Here is a 15,328-nt window from a genome sequence, read left to right on the forward strand (position 1 = left end):
ATTAGCAAGGGATACTCTGTCTATTGCTTGGGTTAACTGAGCAGCCCAATTTAGTGCTAAGCTAGAGAGGAGTTTGATTAGCGAGGCACCTTTTATGGCCTGGCCTGCTGCTTCAGCGGTTAGCTGTGTTGTTTTGAGGCTGATTTCCTCATAATCTAAGCCCTTAATCATTTCTATGTAACCTGGATTCACAGCACTGGTCAGGTCTACAACCAGCTGTTCAGGTAGGGTTAATTCTGCCATTTCCAACAGATACTAGCAGGTTAGGTATTCTTAGTATTTTAGACAAAAGTCTTTATAGTTTGAAGTCACAGGGGCACTGTAAGTCACACCTTGACTAGTGATACTGACTCTAGCCCGTGGTGATGAGTGGTCAGAAGGAACTACCCTTATCTGACACTTACAAGTTCACACAGAACTCTCAAATTCTGATAGTCTTACAAGGTATATGAGCCCTTTGCTATACTAGTGGTAGCAATTAGTTATAATTAATAATCACAACCTCTGCTAACACTATAGTTTCCTGGATGAGGAAACCCTTACCAGAACTATGCCACTATAAAATGGACCAAAGCTTAAACAACAATTCTATTTACTGCAAACAATTCAGCTGCAACAAATCCTATTCATAAATGGTACGACACGGAGCTGAATGAAGAAACTACAAATCAGGCTTGGGAGGAACCACCTGCTAAGCAAACAGTAACTGACCAAACTGAGAAATTTAGTTTCCTGTTAAAGTAATTTACCTTGCAGTCTTTTAGGTGAATTCTTTGTGTTGATGAACAAAAGACTCGTTTCAATCTTAGTTGGCCTCACACGGGGCACCAAAATGTAGTGATTATTACTCAGTTCACCGATGACGTAGTGATTTTTAGATCACGTGTCACTTAAGGTGTGGTTATGAGTGTATCAGATGACCCCTCCCTCTTTGATACGGGGCACCAGCTAAGAATACTATCTTAACAATATAAGAACACTCGCAAAAGAGCTGTTCAGTAATTCAGAATTAATGTAAATTAGAGGGAGTTGGTCAGCTGATTTATCTGAAGGATTTGTGAGTCTGGACAACCAGTAGAGTCTTTGATCATCAACACAATGAAGACACAGTGTAATAAAATGAATGAAATTTATTAACAATAGATATGCAAGAGTAAATACTTAAACGATTAATAATGCTAGTAATGGATATATACTTCTAAAGGATAGTAAACTAATAACCAAAACGTAATGAACGAAACAATAAAACCAATAAATGATGTGAGCACAGAATGGATAAATGCAATGCTGTTGAACAGAATGTAGCAATAGAAGAGAATTGTATGGGAATGCTTCTTATGGGAACCACCTAATGGTTCTGGCACATGGTGATAAATAAATGCTTATTTATCATTAAACAAATAATAAACCTATTATTTGTAACAACCTGACCTCAAGTAATAGTTATCTAAACAGGTTAGAAAACATATGCTGCATGTATAAACTAATGCCAAGGTCTCTAGAAAGAGGTTTGGTAAGTTTATATTTACGTTCCACACAGTCGGGTGATCAGTCCTGGCAGTAGATACGTCTTCCACTGGTTATGCGGGTAGCGTGCAGTGGGAGGGGCGCAGAGTTGCAAGTAGCCGTTGCCACGCTGGGCTGAAGGATGCAGAACTCTGGTTGCGCCAAGAGGGTCCTTAAACGTGGACCAGGCAGCTGGGTCAGTCGAATCTTCACAGGGTCCTTTGCAGGCTGGCTGCGTCACTGAGGAGCCGTGTGGGACCGGCAATGTCTGCCGATGCAGAGGTCCTTGGTGGACTGGATGTGCTGCTGGAGGAGTTGTAAAGGTCAGATAAGATCTCTCAAGGAGAGAGCCCTTTTCCAGCTATAGTTTGCCGAAAGCAATATAAAGGTTTTGCTCGCAAAAGCTTAACCTCCACTGTCTTGTAGTCTCTTTCCTCGTCAGGTCAGAAGCTCAGGACGTGGTGTGTCTGTTAGTGTCTCCTTCCCCGTCGGGTTAGAAACGCAGAACGTGGTGTGTCTGTTAGTGTCTCCTTCCCCATCGGGTTAGAAACGCAGAACGTGGTGTGTCTGTTAGTGTCTCCTTCCCCATCGGGTTAGAAACGCAGAACGTGGTGTGTCTGTTAGTGTCTCCTTCCCCATCGGGTTAGAAACGCAGAACTTGGTGTGTCTGTTAGTGTCTCCTTCCCCATCGGGTTAGAAACGCAGAACGTGGTGTGTCTGTTAGTGTCTCCTTCCCCATCGGGTTAGAAACGCAGAACGAGGGTGTGTCTACCCGGGGGACATATTTATCCCTTTCCGATGAGGAGGAGATTGAAATCCGGCGCCTTTCCAGTCCTGGATTGTGATTGGCCACTGGGTTCTGAAGTAGGCACGGTGTTGCCCACCCTAGTGTGGAACTCATTTGCATAGCATAAAGTGGCATGTTAAAACAATGTCTTAAATGTTTTACCCATGCATTATTTCTTTACCAAACCTCTTTTAAAATATAAAAGGCATCGTATGGAACAGATAGAGACCAAACATGATAAGAAACGGCTAAGTCATCGTCCACGCATTCGTTTATCTGTTAATGGATGTAACAACAACGACTCATGAGTTTAATGTCTCGGGGAATAATTAACTCAAAAGGGATTTAATATTCAATATTCATGAATTTATGAATATGATTTGCCAGTTGTTCATTACGTATTAAAATTTTCCGATAGGGAAAATTGTTTAATTAAATACAAGTAACCCTTTATGAAATTGCTTGAAATTATCCTACTAAGTTTGTCCTGCAAATTAGTTATAGACTTTTCAAATCAATTCTCAATAAAGGGATTACTGCTTTACGAGCGCATAAGAAACATTAACTTTACTGATCAGGATAAGTTCAATATTTCAAATGGTCATACAGTTTACTTTACTAACATAGTAGCATAAGCAGTTAGGTAACGTTTAGATCGCAAGTTTCATTGACTTTGTGCATGTGGCAGAATAACAGATTCAACTCATTAAATGTCTTTTGAAGGTTTAATAAACACAGACTAAAAATAACACTACAATTCACACAGAAAGTACATACTAAATATGCATCAAGAGAGTAGAAGTATAGATATTAACGAAAGAATACATAAAAGAGAATTGGTGAATAGACTGAAGTTAGAGAGAGATAAAAGAGAGAGAGAGAGACAAAGAGAGGGAGAGAGAGAGAGACAAAGAGAGTGGGGGAGGGTAAGAAACAACTTTCCTTCAATTCACCAAATACGACCTTCACGGAGTTAATTTATCCCAACGGGAGAACAACACACCCTCTTTACAGCAGTAAGAATAAGACTACTTGCATTCTTTTTGGTTTCGTTTTGGCTTCTCGCTTGTGTGCGTATGTGTCTCTGCGTGTCTCTGCGTGTCCGGCGGTCCTTTCCGAGGTTGGGAGGGAAGCGGCTGTTTGCTTTAGCGATGCTTCGTGTTCTTGAAGATCGGATTGTAGAAGAGAAGATTTTTGGAAGAGATGAGGCCTGCTTGGAGGGCCTGCATTGGTGGCATGGCTTAAGTGCCAGCCCCCCCCCCGTGGGTGTTGGCTCCCACAGGAAGAGAGAGGAGAAGTGAACAGAGCGGAGTAAGAGAACAAGAAGAGGGGGAAGAGCTTGTCTTCACTGGTCTTTTAAGGTCTGGAAATAGTCCCACCCTCCAGGGTTAGACTTAACCAATGAGAGTGTTGGGATTTCCCGGCGGGAAATTCCTCAGCAGAATTTATAGCTCTTTGTTTGAAGGTTCGACTCAGTGGGTCTCTGAGTCTTCATACTATAATTAATGCAACAAACACACACTGCATTTTCTGAATAAGTGATATACATGGAAGTGTAAGTCGTGAAGTGAGCATTAATTTGATAGGAGACATGACATATATGAGGTTATCTGAACTAGTACTTTGTTAAGACAAAGACAAAAAGATGCAAAATACCATACAGAATAAACATTTTACAAGACAGTTATGTGTTTACATATAATGTCCTGGGGTGCATGTTCATTTATAGATGGTTTGTCTATAATTTGAGGCAAAAGCTCTGTGTCTCTGTGTCAAAAGCTCTGTGGCCACATTCTTTCCGGCCATAAAACACCTTATCAGATGGTTTCCAGGGTGACTGAAGAATCTCCCTCTGTTGTGTTGGGGGAAGGTATGCTAGTGAGCACAACTTTCAAAACATATTTGTTAAATGTAACTGGCGATTGTGTGTTTGATTCGCCTGAGTCGCTACATGGACCTGTCCCGTGGACTGTTGTTTTTACAGTCAATAACCATTAACATAAACTGCACTTTGTGTGAAGATGAGGTGGATGAGTTGCAGTTCATATACATTTAAGACATCCAAACATGTGTATGAATGGATTTAGATAGACCTCTGTGGCCTCTCTTTTGCTGCTGCCTTCAGGAGGTCCTGGAGGAATTTTTATGGCAGCACTTGCCTAAACCTTAGGAATGAGTTTGGAGGTTAAAATCCACTTGTAGACCAATGAGAAGTCCTCTCTTTGGTGGTGGTGGGTGCAGAAGGTCCCCCCTTCCTGCCATGTAAGAGGTGTCTGGCAGTTGTCTTGGCATCTTATCTGATGTTGCTGAACATTTGTTTATGTTCATTCACCAAGGGTCCAATCATAGTGTGGCACATCTTCTTCCACACTGGTAGTTAGGGGGGGGGGGGGGGGGGGGGCTTGCCATAAACTGGTCTCTGGAATGCCACCCTAACTGATGTTCACTACAATGGAGTCAAGCTCAACTCCCAGTCCTACTGCCAGTTTCTGGAAGACACCTTCTTCAAGCAGTGGTACAGGAAGAAGTCTGCATCCTTCAAGAAAAACATGATTTTCATGCAGGACAATGCTCCATCACACGCGTCCAAGTACTCCACAGCGTGGCTGGCAAGAAAGGGTATAAAAGAAGAAAATCTAATGATATGGCCTCCTTGTTCACCTGATCTGAACCCCATTGAGAACCTGTGGTCCATCATCAAATGTGCGATTTACAGGGAGGGAAAACAGTACACCTTTCTGAACAGTGTCTGGGAGGCTGTGGTTGCTGCTGCACGCAATGTTGATGGTGAACAGATCAAAACACTGACAGAATCCATGGATGGCAGGCTTTTGAGTGTCCTTGCAAAGAAAGGTGGCTATATTGGTCACTGATTCGTTTTTGTTTGGTTTTTGAATGTCAGAAATGTATATTTGTGAATGTTGAGATGTTATATTGGTTTCACTGGTAAAAATAAATAATTGAAATGGGTATAAATTTGTTTTTTGTTAAGTTGCCTAATAATTATGCACAGTAATAGTCACCTGCACACACAGATATCCCCCTAAAATAGCTAAAACTAAAACTTCCAAAAATATTCAGCTTTGATATTAATGAGTTTTTTTTGTTCATTGAGAACATGGTTGTTGTTCAATAATAAAATTAATCCTCAAAAATACAACTTGCCTAATAATTCTGCACTCCCTGTAGATCACTAAAAACTTGAAGCAAATCATGTGACCAGCATATTTGAGACATACTGACCAGGCTTTGATAAACGATAAAAATATTTAATTAAAAAAATTGTTCTTATGTCCCAAAAAAGACAATAAAAACTATGTGACTCATGAACACATGAATAATGAACATCTCAACCTTTTAAATGAATAGCCTATGTGAAAATTTGCCGTGCATATTACAAAAAACAAACAAACAAACAAAACAAAAAACACACACAAATATGAGATTTTAAAGAGAAAGCGTCTGACCGGATCATATTTAGCCCTGCAAGCACTCAAAGGCCATGGGAACAAGCAAGAGGGTTCATTACACACTTTAATCCATTCCCAACGTTCTTGGTTGGTTTGCTTCTTATTTATTAAATCCAGGCTGATGAAACACTGATTTAAAATTAAGATTACATTTATACAAAAAAGAAAAACTTTAAAGAAGGGCTTTCTACAAAACAAAACTTAATGAAGGGATCAAAATCATGTCTCCTGATATATTGTGCATATTTTCTTACGCATGCAGTTCACTTTTCATAATGAGCATAGATAAAATTAAAAAGAAATATTATATTATTTAAACTACTATTAAACATAAATATGAAACGAAACTAAACCGTTTTCTTTAACCCTCTGACTGACAAACATGCTGGCGTGTTCTGATGGGTTTTTCCCATAGACCGTAAAAAAATATGGACGACTCGACATCATCCGTTTCCGCTTGCCATATTTGAAGCTTTCAGGCAGCCTTGCACGGCGCGGACATCTTGGGACCGAGTCGCGGAGTAGCGATTTCGGGACCGGAGTTGCGCAGTAGAGCGCAGGAAGTAGAGCAGGAAGTACAGTCGCGATATCAAAAGCCCGCCCACACTCTCGCAGATGCAGAACTATTAATTATGTTGGTGTGAAATAAACAGTTATGGAAATGTAGAAATTAAAGCTAAAGCTCTAATCTGCTCCCAAAAATTTCGAAAAAAGTCTGTTAGTGCCTCAGTGACAACTTCACTCAGAGAAGCCGTCAGTCTCAGCTGTCAATCATGACGTCACACCCCCCGTTTTTATAGCATCAAATAACTAACTCAAACTAAACTTATTTTTAAAACGAACACCTGAAATGAAATCATCGTGATGATAACTGCCTTCAGTGACATAAACTAACTTTGGGGAAAACATTTTTGAAGTGTAATTTTATTATTTAGTTTGCCTCGCGTCCATTAGAAAACACTGAGGGGCGGCTATACTGGGACCGGTCACCAGGGGGCGATCGAGGCGCGAAAGCTTCAGTAAATGAGAGGGAGACTGCAGGCTTGGTTTTTCCTCATGACAGCAGAAATAACTCACAATACTCTGTCATTTTTGTGTACATTAACAACAAAACGTTGTGCTTTTGTAAAATAGATAAAAACAGTGAGTATTCAGCTGTCTCTGTGAGAATATTTCTGAAACACGTCTCAAAGATTAACTGAAACTCAGCTCATTTTAAAAATTAATACTTTTCGAATACTTATCACCTAAACATGAAACATACGTCTAAAGAACTAAAAAGCTTGAAATCGCAACTTTTAAATAAAACAATGAACATTTTACAGTGAATTGTGGTGTAGCCTACACTGGCATAGAGCGGAGCGTCACGCCACTCTGCCTGCCCTGGTCTGTACGCCCCGGGGTTAGTTTTAAAAACAACTAACAACCATTGATTTATTTTTTATTTTTTTATCACGCCTTCATCGTTCATTATAACTTAATATTTGGCACTGTTGTCATCAAAAATTATGGAACTAAACAAAGCTACACATTTTCATACACTGCTTTCCTTAGGGATGAATTAGGAACTGCTTCATATTCATGGTTATGGGCGGAGCTCTGTGATATCACTGCATGTGTGTAAAGACTTGAGTGAAAGTGAAACTGAACAGATAAATCGGAAGCATCTTCAAGACAACATTCAGAGACTCTGAAATCAACGATCAATTCTGATATTCACTCACAGGTAAGGAAATAGGCTACTATTTCTCGATTTTAGTAGCATTAATCAAGAATGTTGGTCAAATTAAGGGTGTTTTCACACCGGCAGTTTAGCTCGGAACCCAGATAGCAAGCACAGTTAGGCCGGAGACACACTGCAAGCGTGGCGTTTCTGCTGCGGGGCGGCTGCGTGGCGCTTTCTCTGTCTTTGCACACCAGAAGTGTGTCTGACGCGGCGCTGCTGCTGCTATTAATGCACAGGGAAGCCCTAACGTTATACTTCATGTTAAACATAAATATATTGCCTATTGATACAGCAAAGACAACGTCGGCAGTAGCCTATTGACCATACCTATGGCAGGGCTCTCAAGTTTTGAACTGAGTTCAGAGTGAGATTTCGTCCCTGTGGCGGCAGCAACGGGGGGTACGGGGGTCTGATATAAAAAATGACACAAATTAGTACAAATATTTTTTTTTAAATTTAATTAGTGTGTGTGTGTGTGTGTGTGTGTGTGTGTGTGTGTGTGTGTGAGAGAGAGAGAGGGAGAGAGGGAGAGAGAGAGAGAGAGAGAGAGAGAGAGAGAGAGAGAGAGAGAGAGAGAGAGAATGGTTAGTGTTGTTTATTGGTGTTGGTAGCAGGTTTTTGAGGCCTTCAGCCCAGAGAAGGAGATGGAGAAAATCTAAAATTCAAGTGCATTATAACTTGTACAGAGAATCTTTGGTCACATTTCAGAAGGTATCAAAGGAAGCCAAGCACAAATTTTATTCAGAGACAATTTTAAAGAATGCTAATAATCCTAAAGTACTATTTTAACACAATAAATGCGGCTATAAATCCTATTCAAAATTTGCATCCAGACTCCTTAACTATCACCTGTGATGAGTTTCAAAACTTTTTTAAAGAGAAGATTGAGAACCTTCGTGCTCATATACCACATGTAGCGGTTGATGTTACCTTTCCGCCACTATGGACTTCCCCTTGGGAATGGAGCGATTTTACTCCTATGACTCGGTCTGCTCTAGCAGATATTATTGCACATTTGAAACCTTCCTCTTCAAAAGACGACATCATGCCACCACGGCTATTTAAGCAGATCGTGGATACTGTGGATTTTAATATCTTGAACTTAATCAACAAATGCCTCAGCCAGGGCATCTGCCCAAATGATTTCAAGCATGCTGTTGTGACGCCTTTATTAAAACGGCCAAACCTCCAAATGGACGACCCACATAATTTTTAGGCCGATTTCCAATCTGTAATTTTTTGCTAAGGTGCTAGAAAGAGTTGTTTTAAAGCAACTTCAAGATCACCTGTGGTCGAACTTAATAACAGAGGTGTTTCAATCTGGTTTTAAGTCAAAGCATAGCACTTAGACAGCACTTGTGAAGGTGCTTAATGATGTTTTTTTGACTTTGGACAAAGGGGAAAACTCTATTGATGACTCTTGATCTCAGTGCTGCGTTTGATATGGTGGACCACAATATCTTACTGCAATGTCTGGAATCTTTGGTTGGCCTAAAGGGGAATGTTTTAAAGTGGTTTAAATCATATTTTGCTGTTAGATCTGTTTCTGTGTCTGTAAATGATTGCATGTCCCGGAGCTCTCCGTTATTGTGTGGGGTTCCCCAAGGTTCGATTTTAGCTCCTATCTTATTTTCTCTTCAGGGACGTGCACAGGATTTTTGAGGGGCAGTTGCTCTGACCTAAAAAAGGGACCCCCCCCCCCCCAACCGAAACCACCCACCCCTCATGATCTGTCCAATTACATATTATTGTTATTTCCATTATCATTATTATTTCAGTGCCCCCTAGTGATATTTATGTTCTGCTCAGGAAAAATATTATAGGTGGGGCTATTTTTTTGCAGTGGGGTCTGGGGGTTTCTCCCCCAAGAATTTTTTTTATTTCGTAGATGTGATTTCCTGCATTTTGGTGCGTTTGAGGCCATTTCCCTTGCCTATACCAATAAAGAACTCAAACCAGTCAATATCAATAGTCTAATAAAAAAAGAAAATATTAATTTAACTGCCATCAACAGTTTATGATCGTCCGTTTGTTATACCTTTCCGACAACGTTAAGTCTCACTCGACAACCGCGACAATCTCCTTCTAGTGCCGCTCATGCAGGCTCAGCCAAGGCGGTTAGAAGGATTTTGGGGGCCCCAAGCAAAATGGACATGGCTAACTTTCTACAGATAAACGGTTAATGATTAAAAAATGTTTGTAAAACTTTAAGAAACCATTTTTAAAACATCTATAAACATTACATAGATAGACAGACCAAATATTCCTAACACTTTGTTAAGGGTTACTAGTTTACTAGTTACTAGTTAAGGGTTTGTAAACTGTCTATAAACATTATCTGGATGGTTATTATGAAGTTGCAACAGATGACTATAATACCTGTTAAATAGTTAATAAACAGTACCAGTAAAACATGTGGGTTGTCCTGATACTGTACTTCAAAATGCAACAGTGTAAAAATTGCCACACCGAATTAAGTAACTGTTCAAGATCCATTGGTAACTTATAAAAATATCATATTTGCATAAACTGTTACTACCAAATATCTCGACACTAGCACATTAAGATAAGCTATGAAAAAAATCATGTTCCTCTGCCTCTTTCTGGTTAAATAATGTTTATAATAATAGTTAATGCTATATTAACTATTCCAGGTTATTTATGCATAGCATAAAAATAGTTAGTATAGCATGCTATGCCACTTTCATCGAAACCTATTACAAAGCTATAGCAATTTTATGTCATTAAATACGATAAACAGTTATTCTGGAACAGATCTGCTTCTTCCTTATCCCGTTAAAAAAAAACATATTACAGTATGTAACCATATTCCATCCGTTCGAAAAAAAAAAGTTGCACTAACTGTTCATTACAAGCAGCATTTGCCAGGCAGGTAACGTTAGCTAACATAAACATATTTTTGCTAGCCTACCTGCTGCAAAATTACACCATTTTTGTACAAATAAAGCTATTTTATATAGTGTAATTTATCACTTACCACTATCTTGTTTTTTCTCTTTTTTCTTTTCTGGCTTCCTAAAGCATAATTCCGCTTCATGATCGCCGAGGAGGTTTTGTATTTTGCCGGCAGCAGAGATCACGTGGTTGGGTGGCTGCTGTCAGCGAGGACTGAGAGGGCCCCCGTGAGGGGGATTCCGATAACAGTGTCATTGCACTTTACTGCATTGACTATCAAAGGGGCGCTCAAGCAGTTTGTCGTTGCATTTTATTCTTAACCTGTCGCTGTCTTGAGGCCCCAGGCCAGCTCGGGGCCCCAAGCAATTGCTTGACTTTCACTTTCGGACAGGTACCCGAATATGGAAGTGAACGAGGCTTTGCGATTTTTTTTTTTTTTTGTATCTAGGCCTACGTGAAATTCTGCATCCATTGTACGATTTATTTATTTATTTTTTTCCACCTCGGAAGGGCAACGTGAGTCAAGAAGGGCATATGGGCAGTTGCCCGGGCAACCTGAGCAACCCCCCTGTGCACGTCCCTGTTTCTCTTTATATGATACCCCTGGATTTGATTTTTCGGGAACACAACATGTCTTTTCACTGCTACGCGGATGACGTTCAGATTTATTTTTCGGTAAAACAGTCAAACTGCAATACTTTCTGTAACTTATTAACCTGTTTTCAGGAGGTGAAAGATTGGTTGGCAGCTAATTTATTAAAACTAAACGAGGAGAAAACTGAAGTTATAGTTTTCGGTCCCAATTCTTACTTAATTCCCGAGGGATTAAAAGAGACTCCTTTGGCAGTTGCCCTTTCTGACTATTGCGGCGTATATACTCCAAAATTAATCCAAACGCCGCGGCAGGCTAAGACATGTGGGTTAACACTGAAGACGCGTCACGCCGACCCATTGCACAGAATGTTAAGTCTTTATTGCACAAGGAACAAACACTTACTTGATAGATGTTCTTCATATATCACACAAGTATACCTGAGACAGTGCATTCACAAGATGTTGATGAGGACGGTGACGGTGACAGTGACGGTCAACAGAAAGTTTCTCCCCATGCTCACCCTGCCGCCATGATCCAAACCCATTTTTCCCCTGCACAGGTGAGCACACACACTAATAAAGACACCACGCCCCCAGTGCCACCCACAGTAACCAATGACGTCAATTAGCACATGCACACACAACTGCATAGAAAAAGAGGAAATATTATAAAAGAAATCAGACCCAATGTATGGCTCCTACATTCCGGCCCCAAATTATTCATGGTAATAATTAACCACCATCATCCCGTGGGAGACAGACACCAGTCAACATACCAAGTGAACTAGGTGAACTACTAGTCTTTTAAAAGACATTCAATGTCCAACAATGTCAATAATGTAATGAACACTATATCCAAAGGTCTTCACTGCCCCTCTGCTTCCTGCAGAAGGCAGACTTTGGTTATCGGCCTGTCCAGATAGCTGGTTCTAGTTTTAATCCGTACACGTCGCACAAACCCATTCTTGTCCGGAACAGTATCCACAATTCTTCCTGTAATCCAAGCATTTCGAGGTGCCATATCATCCACCAACACCACAAGATCTCCTGGAACAAAGTTTCTTTTGGCAGTATTCCACTTCTGACGCTCCTGAAGTCCAGGAAGATACTCTTTTACCCAGCGCTTCCAGAACAAATCTGACATATACTGCACTTGTTTCCAACGACGACGCCCGTAAACATCCTCCTTCTCGAACAATCCTGGTGGCAACAACGGCTGCGATTTAAGCAGAAGTAAATGGTTCGGGGTTAATGCCTCCAAGTCTTGAGGATCAGTCGATGCTTTCGTTATTGGACGGCTGTTAACAATCGATTCGGCCTCACAAAACACTGTCACCAAGCTCTCTTCATCCAGGGTCTGAGTTTTCAAAATGGAATTTAGTACTTTACGAACTGACCGAATTAATCTCTCCCAAGCACCTCCATGGTGTGATGCTGCTGGGGGATTAAAAACCCATTTCACATTCTTTCGTAACAGCATATCATTTACAAGGTTCTGGTTCAGATTCTCAATGGCTTCCCTCAATTCACGCTCGGCGCCCACAAAGTTAGTACCATTATCCGAGCGGATTTCCAGGACTTGACCACGTCTCGCCACAAACCTTCTAAAACCGTTGATGAAGGAGTCCGTTTCCAAAGATGAAAGAACTTCAAGGTGAATGGCTCGTATCGCCAAACAGGTAAAAATGAGCCCATACCTCTTGACCATGACTCTCCCACGTTTAACCTCAAACGGTCCGAAACAATCCAAACCAACTCGACTAAAAGGAGGCTCATCAGGGGTTATTCTATTGTGAGGAAGGTCAGCCATTTTCTGACGTCCAGGTGAAGCAGACAACCTACGGCAGATGATGCACCTAGCCAAAACCTTTCTGATGGCAGCACAGGCACCAGGAATCCAATACTTTTGGCGCAGATGAGAAAGCATATGGTTTCGTCCACCATGACCTGTTTCTTCATGAACATGACGGAGAACAAGACTGGAGACATGTTGATCCTTAGCCAGTATAACCGGATGTTTTGTTTCGACTGGCATGGCTGCTCTACTAAGACGTCCTCCGACCCTAACAAGACCACCATCCAGGATCGGGTTAAGCTTGTAGAGGTGACTTGTCCTCCTTACACACTCTCCTTTCTTCAAGTTAGCCAGCTCTTCCGGAAACATTATTTTTTGACAAAAACTGATAATATCTAATTCTGCTGCAACCATATCCTCCATAGACAGAACACCCTTTGGTACTCGAACCTTGACATCTTCCATCTGGACCTGTAACACCTTCTCCAACTCCTCAGCACCTATGTCAGATTCAGAAAGGGTTTCTACAAGCAGCTTTCGATGTCGCGCCAGAGAGAGAAGCAAAGTCTTAAACTTGAGAAACCAACCAACAGCCCTTTTAAGACGAAGCCAAGAGGAAAAATAACCAATGAGCTTCTCCATAGGACTGACCTGCTCAACTTGAGAAGCGCTCACTATCACGACCTTGACCTCCGGATCTTCAACAAGATGGTATTCCAAGATCTCAGAATTTTCGGGCCACTTGCTCTCAGGCTCATGGAGAAAGTCCGGACCACAGAGCCATACACCAGTCTTCAACAATGACTGAACTTTAACACCTCTAGAGGCTAGATCCGCAGGGTTGGTTGACGTATTTACGTACCTCCACTGAGATATGTTAGACATCTTCAATATTTCAGACACTCTGTTTGCTACAAAGATTTTAAACCTGGATGTCTTATTTTTGATGTATTTTAGAACAGAAGTGCTGTCTGTCCAAAAGACTGACTCTTGGAGGTCCATTTGCAGCTCTTTCCGCCACAACTTGTCCATCCTGCTAGCCATCACCGCAGCAGTCAGCTCCATACGGGGAATCGTGACAAGTTTAAGGGGAGCTACCCGTGCCTTTCCCATTACAAATGCAGTGTGTGTTTGCCCACTATCATGATGGATCAACAGATAAGTCACCGTTCCAAATCCTTCCTCACTCGCATCCGCAAAGTGGTGAAGTTGAGCAGAAACAAGATTACCACAGTCCACAGGTTTTAAACACCTACTGACTTTCCAATTTTCAAGATAACGAAGGTCTTCCAGCCAAGCCATCCAAGCTTCAACGACAGAAGAGGGCAAAGGATCGTCCCATCCCAAACGTCTCCTGCAAAGGTCTTGGAGGATTTTCTTGGCGGACAAAACAACAGGTGCCAAAAACCCAAGAGGGTCGTAAATTGAACTAATCACTGACAACATTCCTCTTCTTGTGAAAGGGTGGTTTCTGAGGGTGATTTTGAACTTAAACGAATCAGATTGAACACACCACTGTACCCCCAAAACACACTCTACAGGCAAAGCATCGCAATCCAAATCCAGATCTTTCACCTCTTTGGCTCGTTCCTCCTGAGGAATAGTAGCGAGGACGATGCGTCTATTACTGGTCCATTTAGTGAGCTTAAAGCCACCTTCAGCACACAAAGCCCTAAGCTCTCGACATAGCAACACTGCTTCCTCTTCAGAGCCAACCGATACCAAACAATCGTCAACATAGAAATGATGCAAGATGGTGTTAACAGCCATGGGACTGAAACGCTTTTGATTATCTTCAGCACACTTCCTCAAGGCGAAACAGGCACAACTAGGAGAGGAAGTAGCACCAAACAGATGTGCCGTCATTCTGTACTCCACTAGCTCCTGACTGCAATCTCCATCGGGCCACCACAAAAATCTCAACAAGTCAGAGTCTTCCGCCGGCACCCTGACCTGATGAAACATGGCCTCAATATCTGCCATGAGCACCACAGATTCTTTGCGGAATCTTGTGAGGACTCCCACCAACAAGTTTGTGAGGTCTGGCCCTTGAAGAAGTTGTGAGTTCAATGACGTACCCTGAAATGTGACCCCACAATCAAAAACTACCCGCAGTTTTTTCTTTTTAAAATGATATACCCCATGATGGGGTATATACCACACCCTTCCATCACAACGAGCCAACTGTTCTGTTGGAACTCTCTCTGCATAGCCATTAGCCAGCATCCCAGAAATGAATGTGATGTAATCAGAGTGAAAAGATGGATCTTTACTCAACCGCCTTTTGAGACTCAATGCACGTAGTTCTGCAACTGTCTTATTGTTTGGCATTTTGAGGTATTTTTGTCTTACCGGCAAACCAATACAATAATGACCGTTAACAAGCTTTGCAGACTCTGAGACAGACTCGATGAAGCACTTATCCTCCCTTGACAGACCAGATTGTTCATCCTGTGGATTTTCAGGGAAGTCCACCTTCAGTTGCTTCTCCCAAAGCTCGTCAAGCCTCGCCACCGAGATCCGATTGACTGTGA

General features: G+C 41.5%; 2 protein-coding genes across 2 annotated transcripts in view; both read left to right on the plus strand.

Annotated features, from left to right (window-relative positions):
- LOC137078301 (E3 ubiquitin-protein ligase TRIM39-like) overlaps positions 1-15,328 on the plus strand; it is a 163,873-nt gene that overhangs the window by 48,576 nt on the left and 99,969 nt on the right. The window lies entirely within an intron of this gene.
- The window catches only part of LOC137079135 (E3 ubiquitin-protein ligase TRIM39-like), a 30,108-nt gene continuing 22,130 nt past the window's right edge, over positions 7,351-15,328 (plus strand). Inside the window, exon 1 of the mRNA XM_067447100.1 lies at positions 7,351-7,489. The gene's annotated coding sequence lies outside the window, so the exon portion shown is untranslated. The remainder of the gene's footprint in view (positions 7,490-15,328) is intronic.

The sequence above is a fragment of the Pseudorasbora parva genome, chromosome 6, assembly GCF_024679245.1.
Source record: "Pseudorasbora parva isolate DD20220531a chromosome 6, ASM2467924v1, whole genome shotgun sequence".
NCBI classification, from domain to species: domain Eukaryota; kingdom Metazoa; phylum Chordata; class Actinopteri; order Cypriniformes; family Gobionidae; genus Pseudorasbora; species Pseudorasbora parva.